Source organism: Furipterus horrens, unplaced genomic scaffold (assembly GCF_987537825.1).
Source record: "Furipterus horrens unplaced genomic scaffold, mFurHor1.1.pri manual_scaffold_3, whole genome shotgun sequence".
Lineage (NCBI taxonomy): Eukaryota > Metazoa > Chordata > Mammalia > Chiroptera > Furipteridae > Furipterus > Furipterus horrens.
In genome coordinates this window covers 187240728-187259262 of record NW_028327173.1, presented here as the reverse complement: position 1 = coordinate 187259262, position 18535 = coordinate 187240728, and the positions used below count along the sequence as shown (strand labels likewise).

At 41.9% G+C, this 18535-nt stretch overlaps 1 long non-coding RNA gene across 2 annotated transcripts; it reads left to right on the top strand.

The window, feature by feature from the left end:
* Positions 1–4518, top strand: LOC150016984 (uncharacterized). Of its 2 annotated transcripts, XR_016509853.1 has the most exons (5): positions 1–665; positions 1675–1736; positions 3298–3515; positions 3952–4078; positions 4337–4518. It is a non-coding gene; the product is annotated as an uncharacterized LOC150016984 (long non-coding RNA). The 2 variants fall into 2 exon arrangements; XR_016509852.1 differs by having other exon boundaries at positions 3952–4518.
* Positions 4519–18535: the final 14017 nt, after the last annotated feature.

The window sequence follows — 18535 nt, the reverse complement described above, 5'->3', positions numbered from 1 at the left end:
AAAAAGCCTGAATTTTTGTGTAGTCATTTTCATATTGAAGATGAAAGAAAATATGCAACATTCTCAGCATATTATGTTTCATTGTTTCAAGAAAGTAAAAACGCAGCTGAAACACAGAAAAAGATTTGTGCAGTATATTGGGGAAGTGCTACGACTGACTGTCAGAAGTGGTTTGTGAAGTTTCGTGCTGGAGATTTCCTGTGGGATGGTGCTCCACGGTTGGGTAGACCAGTTGAAGTTGATAGCGATCAAATCGAGGCATTAATTCAGAAAAGTTAACGTTATTACCATGCAGGAGATAGCTGACAAAGTATCCAAATCAATAAGGTTCCCAGTGGAAATGAAAAATGTGTCTTATTTTACAAAAAATACTAAATGGACTTTTTTGGTCAACCCAATATGACCAGTCTAAAAAATGTTTTGGCAGTTTCTTAAAAAACAAAATAGGAGATTTCTTGTTCCCAGTTCAACATGTAGGAACCTTGGAAGTCATAACTTACATCCTAACATGGATAAAAAAGCTGAAAAACTGAAAATCCATGACTATTCTTTGATCCATGAAAGAACTGAGGTTACAAGACAAAACCACCACCCTGAACACTTGAGGCAAATACAGAAAATCACACTTGATCTGGAGGGGAAATCACCACTGGAGCCATCATCAGGTAGGAATAATTTAAAGGGTAATTGATAAATTAATAGTCTAAGCATGAACTAACTTGAAAGTTAAAAACAAGAGACCAGGCTTGGGGCACACTTGTGACTTGTACTTCCTGGAGCCCACCAGGTCCTCACAGTGACTGTCAGAGGAAAATCGTCCTTGTGTTTCCATCAGGGAAGCGGGTAGTCATCATTCAGAAATAATGCACCTCCAAAATCTGTTCTTAACAAAAGCCTGGCCTCGAAGGAAGCTGTTTTGCCAGAGCCAAATCACGTTGGGTTTTACCAGAGACTAACCAATGGGGTAAGGGAAAAAACCCAGCTCCAGCCCTCTCTAGTCTTCCTGTCTTAACCTAAATGGGGGTGGGGGGAGGAAGACTGAGAAGCAGTTGGGAAGGTCCCATCCCAGGGGCCCATGATCACTAAAAGACTGAGACCTGATCCTAAGATTATATGATAGAATGTTCCCCTCTCCATCCACGTTACTGCCATGTCATTAAAGGCCTATTCACTGGAGTTTCTTTTACCCAGTCCAGCTGGGTATCACGTCCAGCTCAACAGCAACAAGAACTACAAGGCACACTAAAAGAGTGTACAGTTTGGAAGACAAAACAAGCATTAGAATCAGATTCATATATGGCAGGGATGTTGGAATTAGACTGAGAATTTAAAATAAATAATAAACTAATTACAGTTCTAATGGAAAAAGTACATGTGCAAGAACAGATGGGTTATGTAAGCAGAGAGGTAGAAGTTTTAAGAATCAGGAAATTCTAGAAATTAAAAGCATCTAGACTGGAAATAAGTAAAATATTTGTAGATTACATGGTCATGGGTATAGAACATTAAGAAATCCACTGAAAACTATTATAACTAATAACTAAGTTCAGCACTCATAGGTGTAGTAACTTGTAAGGGTGGATTAGGATTTGGCAGGACTGTAAACCTCAAGGGCAGAGAATGTTTCTTTTAATTATCCTGCCCACTCTCCTCCTCTCTGCACTACAACACCAGAGATGATGCTTTCTGAGCTGACCGGATGTGGAAGGTCTTTCTCCTGGTCTTTCAAGCTCCTGGTAAGAAATTAATACATTGATTTAAGACATCAATATTTTTTGCTTTTGAGAATCCATGCGAGCATTTCAAATTATAATGCAGTTGATTGACAATGTTTCTATCATTGTATTTGGGTGCCCCACCCTAAAGAAAATCCGACTTTCTGACGCAAAGTATTAGTAATCAATGTAAAATTTACCGCGGGTTTCATAGAGAAGAGAAGGTTTGCACTGCCCACCGTACAATGAGTAAATAACTTCAGAAATCCACTCAGTACGTTTCTCCTTCCCACAAAGTCCAGCACAGGCACCCTGTCCCCTTCTCACCTGGCCATTTCCCTATGTCGGGTCCAGCCTCGATGGTCCTGGTTTTTCTGCTTCTGAATCTTCTCTTGCTCAACCAATACCCTCCCAACACATGCTCTTCTCCCCTCTTTCTTTCAAACTCATTACTTTCATATGCACAGCAAGTCAGCTTCCCCTAGCTCCTGCAACGCACTGCAGATCCTCTGCAAAGAAGCTCGTTTCTGTCCCAGGGAACTATTGAGCAACCATCCCGAGGGGCATTATATCCTATAAGTTTAGTATGTACATACATGCACTATCTTGGGGAAATGTGCTACTTCGTGCCTCAGCTTCCTCATGTGGAACATGGGAATGATAAAATAGTAGGATTAATGTGATTTAATTATGTAAAGCTCTTAGAACAATCACTGGCATAGAGAAAGCACTCAACAGATGTTAGGTATTATTGTTAAATAAGAAAGAATTATTAGTGATGACACAAGTTCTTACCAAAATGTCACATCTAAAATAGCACTTTAATAACATTGCTCTGCCATCTGTTAAAAGCAGTTAATCCTGTGTGGGAACATGTATCTAAGTGATCTTATATGTCTCTTTTGCAAACAGTGAGGTGCAGTGGGAAACCATGCAAAATGATGGACCTGAACTGGAACCATGGCTCTGTCAGCTTGTTAGATTGCAAACTGTGTCGTCTTATACACATTACATAACCCACTTGAGCCTCATTTGTGAAATGGAGTTTTGTAGTTGTCTGTGTCAATTAGGCAAAGAAAACACAGGTGGTAAAGTGGTGGCTATTATTATTACTGACTAGTAGATGGAAGATAATCTGTTTACAGATGAAAAACATTCTGTCTTAAGTCATTGCTTCAAATAATTCAGTGAAAAAATTTTCTCCGGTTTGTTTTCTGCCTTTTGACCCTTAAATAATGTCTAACCTACTGGAAGCATCACCAAATGATCAAATGAAAGTGGACGAAGGCTTCTGAAACAGGGCTTTCAATTTCCTCTAGATCATGAGTGGAGACGACTTTGAGGACAAAAATGTTAGGAGGCATAACTTGGGTCTGTGTAGCTCCCAACAGGAATCATCCGAGGTCAGAAAGCCTTGCGGTCACCACCTAACACCAGCAGAGGGCGAGCAAAGACCATACAACACCGAGTTTGGGGGCTTGACCTCACCCACGAAGTCCAGCTCTGGTGCAGGGCTGCGCTCCCTACAGGGGCCCCATAATCGAGAATCCCGACTTGTTCTCTCTCTGCATTCTCCCTTTAGATACCGTGGGGCCAGGTGACTCCAGGCTGGGTGAATCCCGTCGGCTACCGAGCCACTGCATCCTCTTTGTGCCGGGCCGCCTCCCCAGGGAGAGGCTGATGTCTGCTGCCCCGCAGAACCGCATCAGTCCTGGACTCCACCAAGAGGAGGCCCAGGAGACTACCGATGGGGAAGTCTTCCACGTGTGGTGTTTTTGAGGGGCTGCCAACCACCTGCATGTGAGTTCAGCTCTGCTTTCTTTCTTCTTTCTGCCTTTATGCTTCTTGGTCAGCTCTCTCCATTTCCTTCTCGGCTCCCTTCTCTTTGCCCAGATATATTAACCTCAAGAGACTGGAGCTACTGTGCCTAAGATGGTACTAGGAAGTCACCATTAAATCCTCTCGCTGGTCCTTTGAACCTGCTGCCCCACCAACACATTGACTCAGGTGCATACACACATAGGCGCCCCAGCCAGTGCCCCCGTGAGGTCCTGAGTGGGAAGGGGAGCAGCCTGGGAGGGAGCGGAGGCCTGCGCGCAGCATAGATTGCCAGTCTGTATCTTATCCCCAGGGAGTGCCTTTCCTCCTGTGCCCTGAAGGGACAATGTCTAGGAGTCTTGGGATTTGGGAGTGGATTTGACCAGGAGCCTATTGGGCAAATCAAGGTTTTCTGCAGGCACTGGGAAAACAAGATAAGAAACTCCAAGCCCTGCACTGGACACTGTGAGAAGATGCCTGACTTTCAGAAATCCCAGTACTTCACCGGCAAAGGCCCAACCGTGAGGTTCTTCAAGCCTAGTCTGGTGAGTTTTAGGACTGATTATATTGGAGTGTGACCCTTTTTAAACACACAGGAAAAAAGTCTTGACAAAGCTTTTGTAAAGATGCATACTCCTAACCAGTTCCTTGCACTGCACGATATTGTGACGGTCCCCCTACCTGCTGGCTCCCCCACCCCTCCCCATTAAGGAAGGGCAAGAAGCCACCACAGTTGTCCCCTCCCTCTCCTGCATCCTCTGCTATGCTGTGTGAATGGCTTTTACCATGCACTTTCTCTGCAGTTCTGGAGTGTGAAGACCAAAGAGGCCTAATCTGATAGCCAAGTGCTGTACCATTCCAGAGGCTCAGGCCAGTTCCTGAGGTGGCCCCAGAAATACAGCACACCGGGCCTACAGTCATTAAAGTGTCAGAGAGCTAGAGAATGTGAAATCGAGAAATAAACTTAAAGATCACTTACCTTCAACTAAGACCCTCATTTTACACAAAGGGAAGGTGAGGCCAGAGGAGAAAGGCGACTTGCCTGAGGTCACACAGCTGTTGTGGAAAATTGGACTGTAATCCAGTTACCTTAATTACCAGTTGAAGACAGTCCTTCTGTTCACCCTCAGTTTAAAGGATTGGGTGGGAGCCATTATTTTTTTCTCCAAAGGTAATAAATTCTGCTTGTCTCTATTTGTGAATGTGGGTGAGAATACAAGCCCCTAAGAGCAGGTGCAATGTAACAATGCTAAGTGAATACATGCTAAAAGAAATGCTTGTTGAATGAATGGATGGATGTGTGTGAACAGGGGATAAGGAAAATAACTATCGCCAAAAGCAGATAAGTCAGAGAGACACACAGGTGTTTGGGAGCGTGTTTGTTCCCTGCATATGAAATCCGGGTGAGGGAGAGCATATTATAAGAGATGTCTGTAAGCACTTGGTGTGCTGAGAATCCAGTCTGTGACCCCAGGATTAGACTTAACCTCTTTGGGCTCTATTTCTTTACCTTCCTTAACATTAAGTAACTAGAGTAGATCTTAGGGATTATCCCAGATCTATTTCAGACCACAGGCCCTAGGAGGAAATGGATTTCATAGGAAGGTCATCTTGTTTTGTGCTATTGTGCTCTGTGTGTGTGTGTGGTGGGGGGAAGGGAGGGGGTCTTCCTGGAACATGTAATGGGTAGAAAACCAGCATTCCCACCTTTTACCCTCCAATAATTTTGGCTCCACTCCAAAATCCCAAGCCCCATTTATTATTCTCTGTTCATGAGGAACAAGAACTTGGAAAAGAGAAGGGTTCAGCTTTGAACTGCTTGTTGCTGGTGAAACAGTCTTAAAATAATTCATTTAAATTTTGAGTACCTAGCTGACCATTCATTTCATTTCATATCTCAGTCTATATCCAGTGAAATCAAAGTCCTGTAACCATTTATTCTTATGTGTCCCCCCCCCAAAAAAAAAACCCAAAGGAATTCCTTGGTTTCTTAAATTACATTTCACATTGCCATCCCCAGACCACCCACCACCTCTATGAATGTCTCCCAAAGCCCAGAGCTGCTGCCTCACTTAGATAACGAGGCAGGGGAGAGGGGACTGGAAGAAGAGTACCAGCGTAGGAGGACTCTTCTCTTTTGGTGACTGGGTTCCTGGCACTTAAAAGTCAGTTAAAGGAGAGTAAGTCTCTGAAGGTTCACAGGAAGGATTCTGCTGCCTGGCTCCATATCTGGGAGCAGGACAGGCTTGGCTGCTCCAGCTTGATCTGTGATCCCTAGCAGGAGGAGTTATATTACCATGGCTGAGCCAAATGATAATGTTTCTCTGGAAATGAGAATTAACCCAAGCTTAATTCCTATCTCTGTAAAATAAAAACCAGATGAATTAAAAGGTTAGATACCCTGACTCACCATGATTTGCACTGACTTTTGTGCAGGAAATGGGCTCATTTAAGTTCTCTTTGATCTCATTAACTAATGGATATCAGATTTAAATTCAGGTTCCAGACTCTTTGCTCAAATCAGTTTTATGGTATGTTGCAATGCACAAAAATACGCCTGGGTGCTAAGAATTAGGTTCCTGATAGGCACAGGGATTACAGGAAAATAAGTTCTTTGAAGAAAAAAAATACTAAGAATCGGAACATTTATACTCTGAGGCTACTCAGAATAAGGATGACTTATGTCTGGCCCCTAAATGTGGGAATTTTGCAAAGCAACTACTGATCAGTTTTTTTTTTTGTATCACCTTATAAGTCTAAGGTTCTTATTTGCACCAAGAACATCACAGATCCTGGGCTGAATAAAATGTTAAGAAGCCACCAGTCAGGAAGATAAGGAGGTTTCCACTGTGGACAATTTCTAGCAGAGAAAAGATGACAAGATTAATTATCATGACAACTATTTACTGAGTGACTTCTATAAGCCAGGCAATGGTCTCTCATTTGGAATACAGCAATGTTAACAAAAAAAAAAAATCCCTACCCGTACGGATCTAATATTCTAGTAGCTAGACATAGATATTACATAATAAACATGTAAGTAAGTAAATTCTGTGGTATGTTAGAAATTGATGATTGGTATAGGGATAAAAGTAAAGAAAGATGACAGAATTTAAGAGTCTGTAGGAGAAAGGACAGCAGGTTATAATTTTAAATAGGGTGCCTATGGTAGGCCCCACTTGATATAGTTCAGGCTCTTCTATAGTGAGCAATACAGAGCCAGAAGCCTTAAAACATTGGTTTACGTTTTTAGGTGTCTTTTTTTCTAAAGCAGGAAAGAAATTGCCTGTGAACAAAGCATGCCTCAGAACTCCTTCACAGCACTCACTTGATCAAAGCAATAATTTTATTAAAATCATCCACATGATCATTCATTCAGTGAACATTAAGCACTTGTTACCAGGACTTTTCTAGATGCTGAGGATTCAAACAGTAAGACTCTCCTCTTTTCATGTTGCTTATATTCTTATATATAGTCACAGGCACTAACTTTATAAATTAAAAATAATAGATTACAATAAGTGCTTTGTTATACATATGACTTAAAAGGCTCCGAGGAGGGTTAACTTACATTGCCTGGAGAGTAGGGGAGGTTTCATGAACCCGGTTTCCCTGGAGCTGCATTTTGAAGTTGTGGGAGTTCATGGAATGCTCAGGGAATGGTGCCTTCTCTAGGATGGAGTTTGGAATGAAAGGGGACAGTAGTAGGAACGAGGTCAAAGTTATAGTATAAAAGGCCTGAAATTCCATGCTAAGGAAATCAGAATGAAGACTGCAGGTAAAAGCAGGGGAATCTCATCGTCATTTACATCTTTTAGATAACTTTCAGCAGTGTCAAATATAAAACTTGAACATTACAATGAAGTTTCTTTCCTTTTTTTTTTTCTTTTTCTTTCTTTCCATAGTTGACCCCATAGTCATGTAGACGTGGGTGTTATTGGAGATTAGGAATTTCTCCTGTGGAGACCACTTAGGGGTTACTTTCATCAATGGAAGAGAATAAGAAATTAAACCAGATATGTTTCAGTAGCAATAGAGAGGCAAGGGCACATGGAGACTTCAGGGATACCATTGGACATGTTATTCTATGTCACCTGCACTCTGCACTATTATGTCATCTCAAATAATACTTGATAGGTGAGGCTTTCTCTGACTACCCTGGAGAACCGCCAATGTACGGGCTATTTCCTAAGCTACTGATGTACCCATTACATTGCCAGCATCTTTAGGGTAGGAATCATAGAAGTATCTTTTCATCTCTGTCTTCCTCGAGCCTTCTAATGACGTGCAAAAAGGTGTGCTGGATGGCTGTTAAATGAATGAAAAAGGCATTCATGGATTATTGAAGATTAAAGGCTAATTGGCAGTAAAAACACTAGCATTAAAGGTTCAATGATAGCAAGAGAGTACGTTGTTTGCTACCAATCAACCTAACATTTCGTAGCACTTTTATTAAAGAGAATTAAAAAAAAAAATTATGCTGATAAACTCCCCATTACACAAACAGCCAGAGGCTAGATACTAGCTTTAGAATAATTTTCCTGCCCTGGCTGGTGCAGCGCAGTAGACTGAGCCCCGCAGGCAGCCGATTCCCAGTCAGAGCACAGGCCTGGGTTGCAGCCGGCCCCGCTTGGGGACCTGCGAGGGGCAACTGATGGACTTACCCTCGCACACTGATGTTTCTCTACCTCTCTTTCTCCTTCCCTTCCCCTCTCCAAAAAGTAAATAAATACAATCTTTAAAAAAGTTTTTTTTTTTTTTTTTGCTTGGTTTATTTTATCGAGCAGCTGTGTGCCGGGGAGTGTCCTAACAAGACTTTAATCAAGAAATGGAACATGAGAAGAGTTTATTGTTCAAATCTCTAAATCCCAATTACGCGCTGGCGTGCGGGAACCAAACAGTTCGCGCTGCAATTTCCGGGCGGGTGCCTGAGTCTTACGATGAATCGATTGCTCCTGCCTGAGGGGGTCTCTGGGGGGGCACTGCGACCTCGGAGGCTGCGAAGGAGCACGCTCTTGTCCAGGGGTAGTCTGAGGGGGTGGCGCGCTGGGCCTGCTTGGCAGGGCGTCCAAGTGGATTGGCGGGTTCGGTCGTGTTTGTACACGCAGTGACGTGGGCTTTGCGCAAGAAGAAGCCCCTTCGCTGCGGTGTTGTCATGCTGGTGACGGAGTTGGAGAGGTGAGACCCGGGAGGCTAGAGGAAGAGGCGTGCGGGCGGGATTCCGGAAGGGGCGGTGCCTCCCGCGGGGTGAGAGCGAGTCGTGCGCGTCCGTAATCCGTGAGGCTGAAGACTGGGACTCCGGCACCGACGGGGCGCGGGATGGCTTGGGAGTTGTTAGGCCCCAAGGCCGAGAGACTCAGCAGGCGGTAACAAAGTTAACCTACGTCAGAGCCGGATTTTAACCGAAGTCTGGTGATTATAAAGTCTGCATTTTTCTACTTATCACAGCATGCAGCGTCTCAGCGTCACGGGGGCCAAACGCAGTTACTTAACCGCTGTACATGCATCTGCCCGCACCAGTTCTAGTTTGTGAAATGGGCTTTACTCGTATTTCACATAGTTGTAAGGATATATACAGGGTTTTTTAGCACGATGCCTGCTAAGTGGTAGGGATTTCCAAAGTGGTAGCTGTTCTCCTTTGTGTTTCTGTAGCCCTTTGTACCTCCCTTGAGTATATCACAGCTCCCATGATACTCAGTGGTGTTCTTGATGTGCTTCTGTCCGGTCTACAGTGGGCGCCTAGGGGACCGGGACCATTCCCATTGCTCAGGGGAACACAGGTTGACACCTGTGTTACAGTGGAAGGAGGAGGTCTTGAGATTCAGTTTAGATCCGAGTTGGAATCCAGACAGCTTGCTTTATTAGCTGTACGATTTGGGCAAGCCGTTTGCTTTTGCAGTTTTCAGGCTTGTCCATAAACGGCATAATTTGGATAAAGCTTTGGAACAGGAGGTAGGCCTTTCAGTCAGGATTAAGTCCAGTTATACTAATGAGGTCAAGGACAAGGCCACTTCATTTTGAAAATAAAAGTCTGTTTGGGGTAAGTGTTATAAGCCTCATCTCTGGTAGCCTGTCAGATGGCTTATAGGCACAGTGGGAGTCAGGCTGACAAACGTATTGCATTCAATGCCCTTAAACACAACAAAACTACTGGAATGAACTCAAGTAATACGTCCTCTTTCCCATGTGGGAGTGTTATGTAAAGAACATATTATTAATATATCCCACAGTTACTATAACATCTTCAAGTTGGATTATTTCCTCTGATAAATATTAGTAATCTTTATGGAATAATATACAGAAGAGAGTTTTACAATAACAGTTATACACTAATAATTTTCTTCTTTCCTTTGCTGTTAACTCCCCCCAACCCCCACACACCAATAGTGAATTTGCTGTTTGAGTTTCTCCCCTACCCATTCCCTAAATTTCCCTGGCTGATATCTGACCCACCACTTGCTAAATCCAGTACTTTCTCATCTTTATCTATTCTGACTATTCTATTGTGTATGCTACCAACACTAACCTCCTGCTTTAAAAAAAAACCTTGTTTTATACAAAGCCACTGTGTCCCTCCCCCCCTTTTTTTGTTAGCTTGTAGCTCTTTCTCATTTTCCTTCATGATTTTCTTTGGTCTGTCTATTAATCTGTATTTTTTTAAATTGGAAAGTCAGAGCCAAGATTTGCCCAAGGCAGTAATTAAGGTGTATGAGCAAGGATAGACAAGATAAAAATAATAGAGATTCCAGAAAAAAAAGACGCATGTATGTCAATACCTGATTTATGGGGAAGAAAAAGTTAAGACAGTATAAAGTACTATGTAAAGGAAGATCCTTTATATATGTAGTGTTGGGACAAAGAATTATTCACATGCCCAAAAATAGAATCTCAACTTCTATTCCACACCACACAAAATCAATATTCTGTTAAGTATATATCACATGTAAAAGATTTTAAAAATTTTAGATAGTATTAGATAACCTATTCAAAGCAGAAAAATAATTCTTAGGTGGGACATAAAAATCATTATAAAGGAAAATATCTGTAGTTGTACACTATTAAGATTAAAAACTGACATTCATCAAAAGTTAACTAATAAAGAGAAAAGATAAACTTTAAACCGTGAGAAGGTATTTGCCACACATACAATCAATAAAAGGCTTGTGTCCAGAAAATAAAATGAACTTCTTATAAATAAATAAGTAAAAGGACAAAGCCTTCACAAAGGAGGATATCCCAATGGCCAGTACAAATGTGAAAGGGTTCAGCGTCACTAATCAGAAAAGGAAATGCAAATTAAAACCACAATGAGATACCATTACGCAGCTGACAGAATGGCTAAAATTTAAAAAGAAGGAGAAGAATAGCAGGAATTGGCAAGGATGTGGAACAACCAGAAATTTCACACACTGTTGATAGAATGTAAATTGGTACAATTAATTTGGAAACAAATACATGCCTATGCATCAAGATATGTATATAAGATTGTCCATAGCTGCATAATAATTCATAACAGTAAAAAACTAAAATTAATCAAATGTCCATTAGCAGAATACAAAAATTATATAATGGAATACTCTACAACAATGAAAATCAAAGAACTATAGCTGTAAGCAATAACACGGATGAATTTTGCAAGTGTAATACAGAGTGATAAAAGTCAAATATAAAAGAATAGATGGTATACAATTCCTTTTATATAAATGTCAAAAGTAAACTGTTTTGGGATTCATGATTCAATGGTAAAATTATGAATAAAAATAGCAATTACTATACATGTCACAATAGTGTTTTATCTTTTGGGAAAGGTAAGAAATAGTCATTAATTAAGGGTTAAATGGGAATTGATCTAGGTCAGCCCACAAACCAAATCTGGCCTTCCCTTCTCTTTCTGTCAATAAAGTCCTATTGGGGCACATCCATAATCTTTTGTGTACTATTGTCTATCACTGCTTTTGCTACAGCAGAATTAAGCAGTAGTTCATATGTCTGCAAACCCTAAAACATTTACACCTGACCCTTTACAGAAACAGTTTGCCAACCTTTGCTCTGGGTGATGGTTACATGATTGTGCTTTGTGATCATTCATTGAGCTTCACAGTTTTGGCATGCACTTTTTTGTTTCTATTTTTATCCCATTTTTTAAAAATTAAAAAGCAGTGGAATGTATTCATTGTTCTAATGCAAACATTTCCAAGTCACTGTGGAAGCACAGCCAGGGGTCAGCACTCTTAAAGCATGGAAGTATGAGAAGAAGCCCCAGAGGAAGTGATTGTGAAGCTGAGTCTGGAAGCATGAATAAGATTGTCCCAGCTGCCTGAAATGGGGAAGGACATTAGCAGCACAGGTACCAACATGTGTAATGGCAGGAGGTGTGAGAGAAGAAAGCACGTTTTGGAGAACAGATGTGGTTCCGTAAGGTGGCCTGGGAAGAATGCAAGGAAATGAGCCTGAAGAGGGAGCTGGGACCTTAACAAGTGATAGGGCATGCCCTTTTACAGGCTTAGACTTTGTGGAGGTGGTGGTGACTAAAAGGCATCAAGCAGAGATGTGAAAAACTCATGCTTGCATTTTATTAAGACAATTTTGGCAATAGTATGGAGGATGGAGAGGAGGAGGACAGGACAGGAAGGAGGGAGAAGCAACTAGAAGACTTGTGTTTCCCAGAAAGCACTTTATTTGTTTGTTTATTTAATTAGTGTTGACACTATTACAGATGTCCCCCGTAACTCTCCCTCTTTGTCCCCCCACCTCAGCCTTCACCACACTGTTGTCGGTGTCCATGGACTATGTATATATGCGTATATGTTCTTGGGCTGATTTCTTCCAGTCTCTCCCCCACCTCCCCACTGAGATCTGTCAGTCTGTTCCATGTATGCCTGCCTCAGAAAGAAGCAGTTTTAATAGACTGCTACTCCTGTAGCACGTGCCAAGGCCATTTAAAAGCCAGCTTTGCATTCTGCTATTACTGTGATCACTGCTGCTATACTACACTGTTTGTCTCCATACATCCGTCACATCTTGCACAATTTGGATTGTAACTTTTACAGCAGCTAATCTTTACCTTGCTTCTCAGTTTTAATGCATGATCTTGACTTCTCAAATACGACTTCGCTGCTTTTCAACAACAAAACTACCTTTGGTCACACTCCTCCAGGATTAACCTGGCTACCAAGACCCTCCCATCACCCATCCTCCCTCAGGCAGCGTTCCCACCTGGCCTTTCCGGCTAAAATGAGACTGGGGTACAATAGGTGGGAGAGAAATGGTGAGGATGCTCCCTGAAGCAGGTAGAGACAGCAGAACAGAAGAGAGAGAGAGAATCAAGAAAGATTTGAAAATGGCACTGACCAGATGTGGTGGCAGATTGGATGTGACAGTGAGGAAGTGGGAGAAACTGAGGCCCCAGGGTTCTTGGTTGTGCTGGTCCCAGTATAGGGGAAATAGGAGACAAAGCAGGTTGATCTTATTTTGTAACGTCACAAACGTCACAGCACCATCTATATCCTAGGTACTCTGCTCAGATCTGGAACTTCAAATGTGAATAAGAGTGCACAGTCAGCTGGTTCTTCCTTTGAGCATCACAATAGCCCTGGTAAGTCCAGACAATCATTTGCATTTGGCAGATAGACTTTGGAGGCTCTGAAATGTCCTCATAGTGAGTTAATGGTGAATCTGGGACTCAACTCAAGCCTCTTTGCCTTAGGTCTTTTTCTTCAGCCAAACGAGGTAAGATGTGGATGTCAATGGTGCCTGAGGCCTCAGAGGGGCATGTTTTCCCACACCAGAGGTATGAAAATGAAGGGACAAGCTTGGGTTCATGGTAGCCAAGCCAGGGTTACGGGGTGGCCGGCAGGCAGTGTCCGCTGGTCAGCTCTCTCATTCCATGGTTGGCTTCTGTGGCAGCCATCATCAGCTTCTCTTAACTCCTCCTCCAGGCCTGGTTTCTTGAAGCCTTCATTCTCGTCTTTCCCATGTACAAGGGGGGACCCAAAAAAAAAAGAATTTATTTATAAAAAATTGTGTATTTATTATTTCATGTTTAAACTTCCATCACCTTCAAAGTACTCTCCATTTGATGCTATACACCTGTCAAGACATTTTTTGCACTGCTCAAAACAGTATTTGAACTCATCAATCTCGATGCCTTTTAGTGCTTCTGCCATTTTTTGTTTCACCTCTTATACATCGGCAAAATGTTTCCTTTTGAGGACTTTTCATTTGAAGAAATAAAAAGAAAAAGTTGCTGGGGATGAGATTGTGTAAACAGGGAGGGTGGGGCACAGGGGTCGTGCCATTTTTTATCAAAAGCGTGGTGTGGGCAGGTGTGATTATAAATCATGAAATGGGAAAACATGTTGAAAGTCTTCAACAAATTTCACTGAAGCTGAATGCAGCCTCTCACAACAAGGTAAGCTGGTTACACTGATACAGATGGTTTCCTAGAACACTAGCCTAGTGGGGGAAGCTTATACTATAAGGGGCCCGCCCTTTAGAAGATAATTCCATTTTGGGGGGTGGGGGGGTCTCTCCTCATATTAGTTCGGCAGCTACTAAGTGGCGGACACTGAGCTGGGTATCAGCACCACAAAAAAAAAAAAAAAAATCAGACTTTATATGCCTTCAAAGAACTCTCAGTCTTGTAGCTAAAGGCAGATTTGTAAACCAGTGCGTGAAATGGAGGGTTTGGGGACTTTGAGAGATAAGGACATGGCATAGGGAGCACAGGGGAGCTGCTTAGGCTTGGTGGCACAGAACTTTAATGTTGCCCACTGATGCTTGCTTAAAGGAGTGAGGGTTGTTGGGTAAAAGCATGTTCAAGGGCAGACCCATTGCCATTTCCACCCAGACATCACTGTTAACTCCAACACAGGATGTCTGGTTCCTTTATCACTTATGGGGATATTACTACCTTCCAACTGCAAGTATAAACCCTAATAAAGTTCTTTCCCACAGATCTTTGAGCCACATGTGAAGCCAACAATGTGGTTAGGCCCGTGTTGTGCATCTTCATTGATTCTATGACAGTTAAGAAGCTTTGCTGGGAAGTTCCTTTTAACTTGACACTAGTCTACTACCTAGGGCAAGTGGTCTCATTTTCCTTAACTGGTGAGGGTGAAATCAGTAAATATAGACAAAGTCTTTATAATGATGCATCTCATTCCAAGTTGGTATCTCAGTTCTGATCCAAATAAGTGTGTGTATGTGTGTAATCACAGTTGTAAGAGGTGTGTATGCGTGTAATCACGTGTGTATGCTTCATATCAAACAGTTTCATATTTGTGTAGCCACTTCAATAGAAAGATCTTTGCAGAAGTTAAACTGGGAGTTTAAGTGAAAATGTTCCCAGATACTTTTCTCTCCTTTCTTTCATTTAGTTTTTTTTTTCCTGGACCCCCAGAGTATGAGTGCTGTCGACAGGAAGATTCTGCACTTTTCTTAACCAGGAGAGAGAAAGCAAGGGAGGTTGTGGTAGGAAAACTTGCTGAGGTGGAGAGGCAGGGAAAAGTTGGATGCTGATAGCCTGAACTGATCTGTTTGAGAACTCCATCTCACTTTGGACCTTATCTGCAAGGTTGCTCTCAGCTTGTGGACCCCATATGGTGGGTGTATGAGGTCTTTAACAGGCAGGCTGACATCTATGGCAGACAGCAAGGGACCCCTATGAGGCAGAGACTGAACAAAAAGCATCTGTGTGTAACCAAGGAAACGGCATGAAACAACCTCAGTAGGGCTTTCTAACAAGAGGAAGATGAATAGAGCCAAAGCAAAGCTCTAAGTGGAATGGAGAAGGACTATGAATTGCAGACACCTTTTCTTTGTATTTGCTTATTAATTCTCAGAGGGATGAAAATCGAGAAACTCAGAACTGGAACAATTTGTGTTTGTGTATGTGTGTGTGAGAGAGTGAGAGGTGGAGAGAGGAGAGAACAAGGTGGGGTGATCCTATCCTTCAAGAGTGGCTAAAACTGATAAGAAAGCCCCATATCTGAATTATCAAAATACTTAATTTCTCCCTAATATTTCTGTAAATTTCTAGAAGGGCCCATGTTCCTCAGAATCCCCATTGACCGACATTTCTACTTCCACTGAATGCATTCAGTTTATAGATCGTCTCCATACCCCTTTTACGAACCTAAGTTGAAATCCAGTTTTGCCTCTTAGCTGCTATGTGACCTTGGACAAATTACTCAACCTCTTTGTGGTTTTGGTGCCTCACTTACAAAATGATGAAAATATCACTGCTTACCTTATAGATTTGCCTTGAATTAAATAACTGAATTGGTATAAAACACTTAAATACATTAGTGTATGTAAAGAGCTTAGAATACCACTTGGCACATAATACGTATTTTTACAATATTATAATTATGCTGACCTGATACACACAAAACCAGATGTTGAGCTCAGGTCCTTTTTTTTCCAACCCCAAACAGTTCTTAAAAGGGTGTATATGTGTGACTACTAACGATTGGAGAGATGGAGGAGTTTGCATTTCATTTGTACCAACAGCTTAGAATTTCAGGATATACAATACTCTTCCTAAAAGTTTCTCCAATGTTTTCAGTTTGAACTTACTCTTTTCTCGTTCTCCACTCACCTCTCATTTCCAGTCTTCACTAATGCAGAGTATTGCAGCAATCTGTTTCTTCACCGTTAGCCCTACTGACCTATGATTTTAGGGCCTTCTCATCCACCCCCAAGCTGTTAGTTAAAAAAGCATAGGTATTTTCTCCTTCTGTAAGCATATATCATGCAGTAGATACGGTTCCTTATTGTTCTCATGAATTCTTTAATACTGAAGTGTGTTGAAAGCAATCATTAATTTTATTTCATTATTTGAGCTATCAGTCTGGCTGTAAGTTTTCTATGAATCCACATTTTCAGCACTTCGGTCTACAAAGGTAATACAAGAGACGGTGAGCCCATGAAGACCAGAGACTGAATCTTTTTCATTTTTCTTTTCTTAATTTTAAATATTTATTTATTTTTAGAGAGAGGGGGAGGGAGGGAGAAAGAGGGAGAGAAACATTAATGTGTGGTTGCTTCTCGCACACCCCCAACTGGGGACCTGGCTTGTAACCCAGGCATGTGTCCTGACTGGGAATCGAACCAGTGACCCTTTGGTTGACAGACCGGCGCTCAATCCACTGAGCCACACCAGTCAGGGCTGAATCTTTTTCATCTTTATATCCACAGCAGTACCCAGTGGGTGGCTCAAAAATTGATGTATACTTGTCATTCACAGTCTCTTCAGTATGAATGAAATAGTTTTTCTGGGAGAAGGCTTCGGACCTGGTGTTCATTTGCAGTTAGTGGATGTAAAGTTGTAGAACTTCTTCCACTCCCCTGATGATAAAGCAAGTGATTCCTTTTGGGCTCAGCTATGTAGCACAGACCCAAATGATATTGATTCCACTGCATAATTCCAGGATGAGTAATTTCAGTCATGAGTGATTCTTATTCTTGTCACTCTATAGGACTTGATATCTGACATTATTATGTTACTATAATATTTCATTGATATTCAATTTCTTCTGTGGAATAATGAATAATTTAAATTTCTACCAAATTTAACACTTTGACCATACTCCTCTAGTGGAGTATTCCTGAGAAGAGAATGGGAGAAGTGGTTTTTAAAAGGGAGGGGTGACATTTTTTTCTCTGCAGACATGTTATTTCTAAAATGGCAGATATTTTCTTAAGTATATTTTATCGATTATGTTGTTACCGTAGTTCCAATATTTTCTCTTTGCTCCCCTCTGCCCAGTACCCCCTTCCCTCCAGCAATCCCAACCCCCTTAGTTCATGTCCATGGGTCATGCATATAAGTTCTTTGGCTTCACCCTTTCCTATATTATTCTTAACTTCCCCCTGTCTATTTTGTACCAACCGATTATGCTCCTTAGTCCCTGCACCATTTCCCCATTTCTCCCCCTTCCCTCTCCCAGCTGATAACCCTCCAAATGATCCCCATACCTATGATTCTGTTCCTATTGTAGTTTGCTTAGTTGGATTTTGTTTTTATTTTTTAGATTTAGTTGTTGATAGTTGTAAGTTTGTTGTCATTTTAGTGTTCATAGTTTTGATCTTTTCTTAAGTAAGTCCCTTTAACATTTCATGTAATAATGGTCTGGTGGTGATGAACTCCTTTAGCTTCACCTTGTCTGGGAAGCACTTCATCTGCCCTTCCATTCCAAATGATAGCTTTGCTGGATGGAGTAATCCTGGTCGCAGGTTGTCTTTCATCACATTGAATACTGCTTGCCAGTCCCTTCCTGCCTGCAAAGTGTCCTCTGAGAAATCAGCTGATTGTCCTATAGGCACCCCCCTGTAGGCAACTCTCCGCCTCTCTTGCCCCCAGGACTCTCTCTTTATCTTTCACCTTTGGCATCTCAATCATGATGTGTCCTGGTGTGGTCCCCTCTGGGTCCAGCTCACCTGGAACCCTCCATGCTTCTCGGACCTGTATGTCCATCTCCTTCACAAAATTTGGGAAGTTTTTCTCATTTTTTTCAATTCTTGCTTTCTCATTCTGCACTGATTGACTGTTTTTTTCTTCCTTATGTTCCAAATCATTGATCTGAACCCCAGTTTCCTTCCCTTCACCATTGGTTTTGTGTGGATTTTCCTTTGTTTTACTTAGCATAGCCTTCATTTCTTCTCTTATGTGTTTGCCATACTCAAGTATATCTGTCAAGCCTGTGAGCATCTTTATCACCAATGTTTTGAATTCTGCATCTGTTAGGTTGTCTATCTCCTCATCTGTTAGGTTGGCTATCTCCTCATTGCTTAGTTCTCCCACTGGAACCTTGATTTGTTCCCCCTTTTGTACCATATTTCTCTTTCTCCTCATTCTGACAGACTCCTGTGTTTGTTACCCTCTGTGTCCCAGGTAGAGCTGTCACTTCTGTTACGTTGTAAGGGGCAGAGCCTTAGAGATTCATCAGTACAGGGCGACCTGTTTAACCACGTTGTGGCGCTGTATGTAGGGGAGGGGT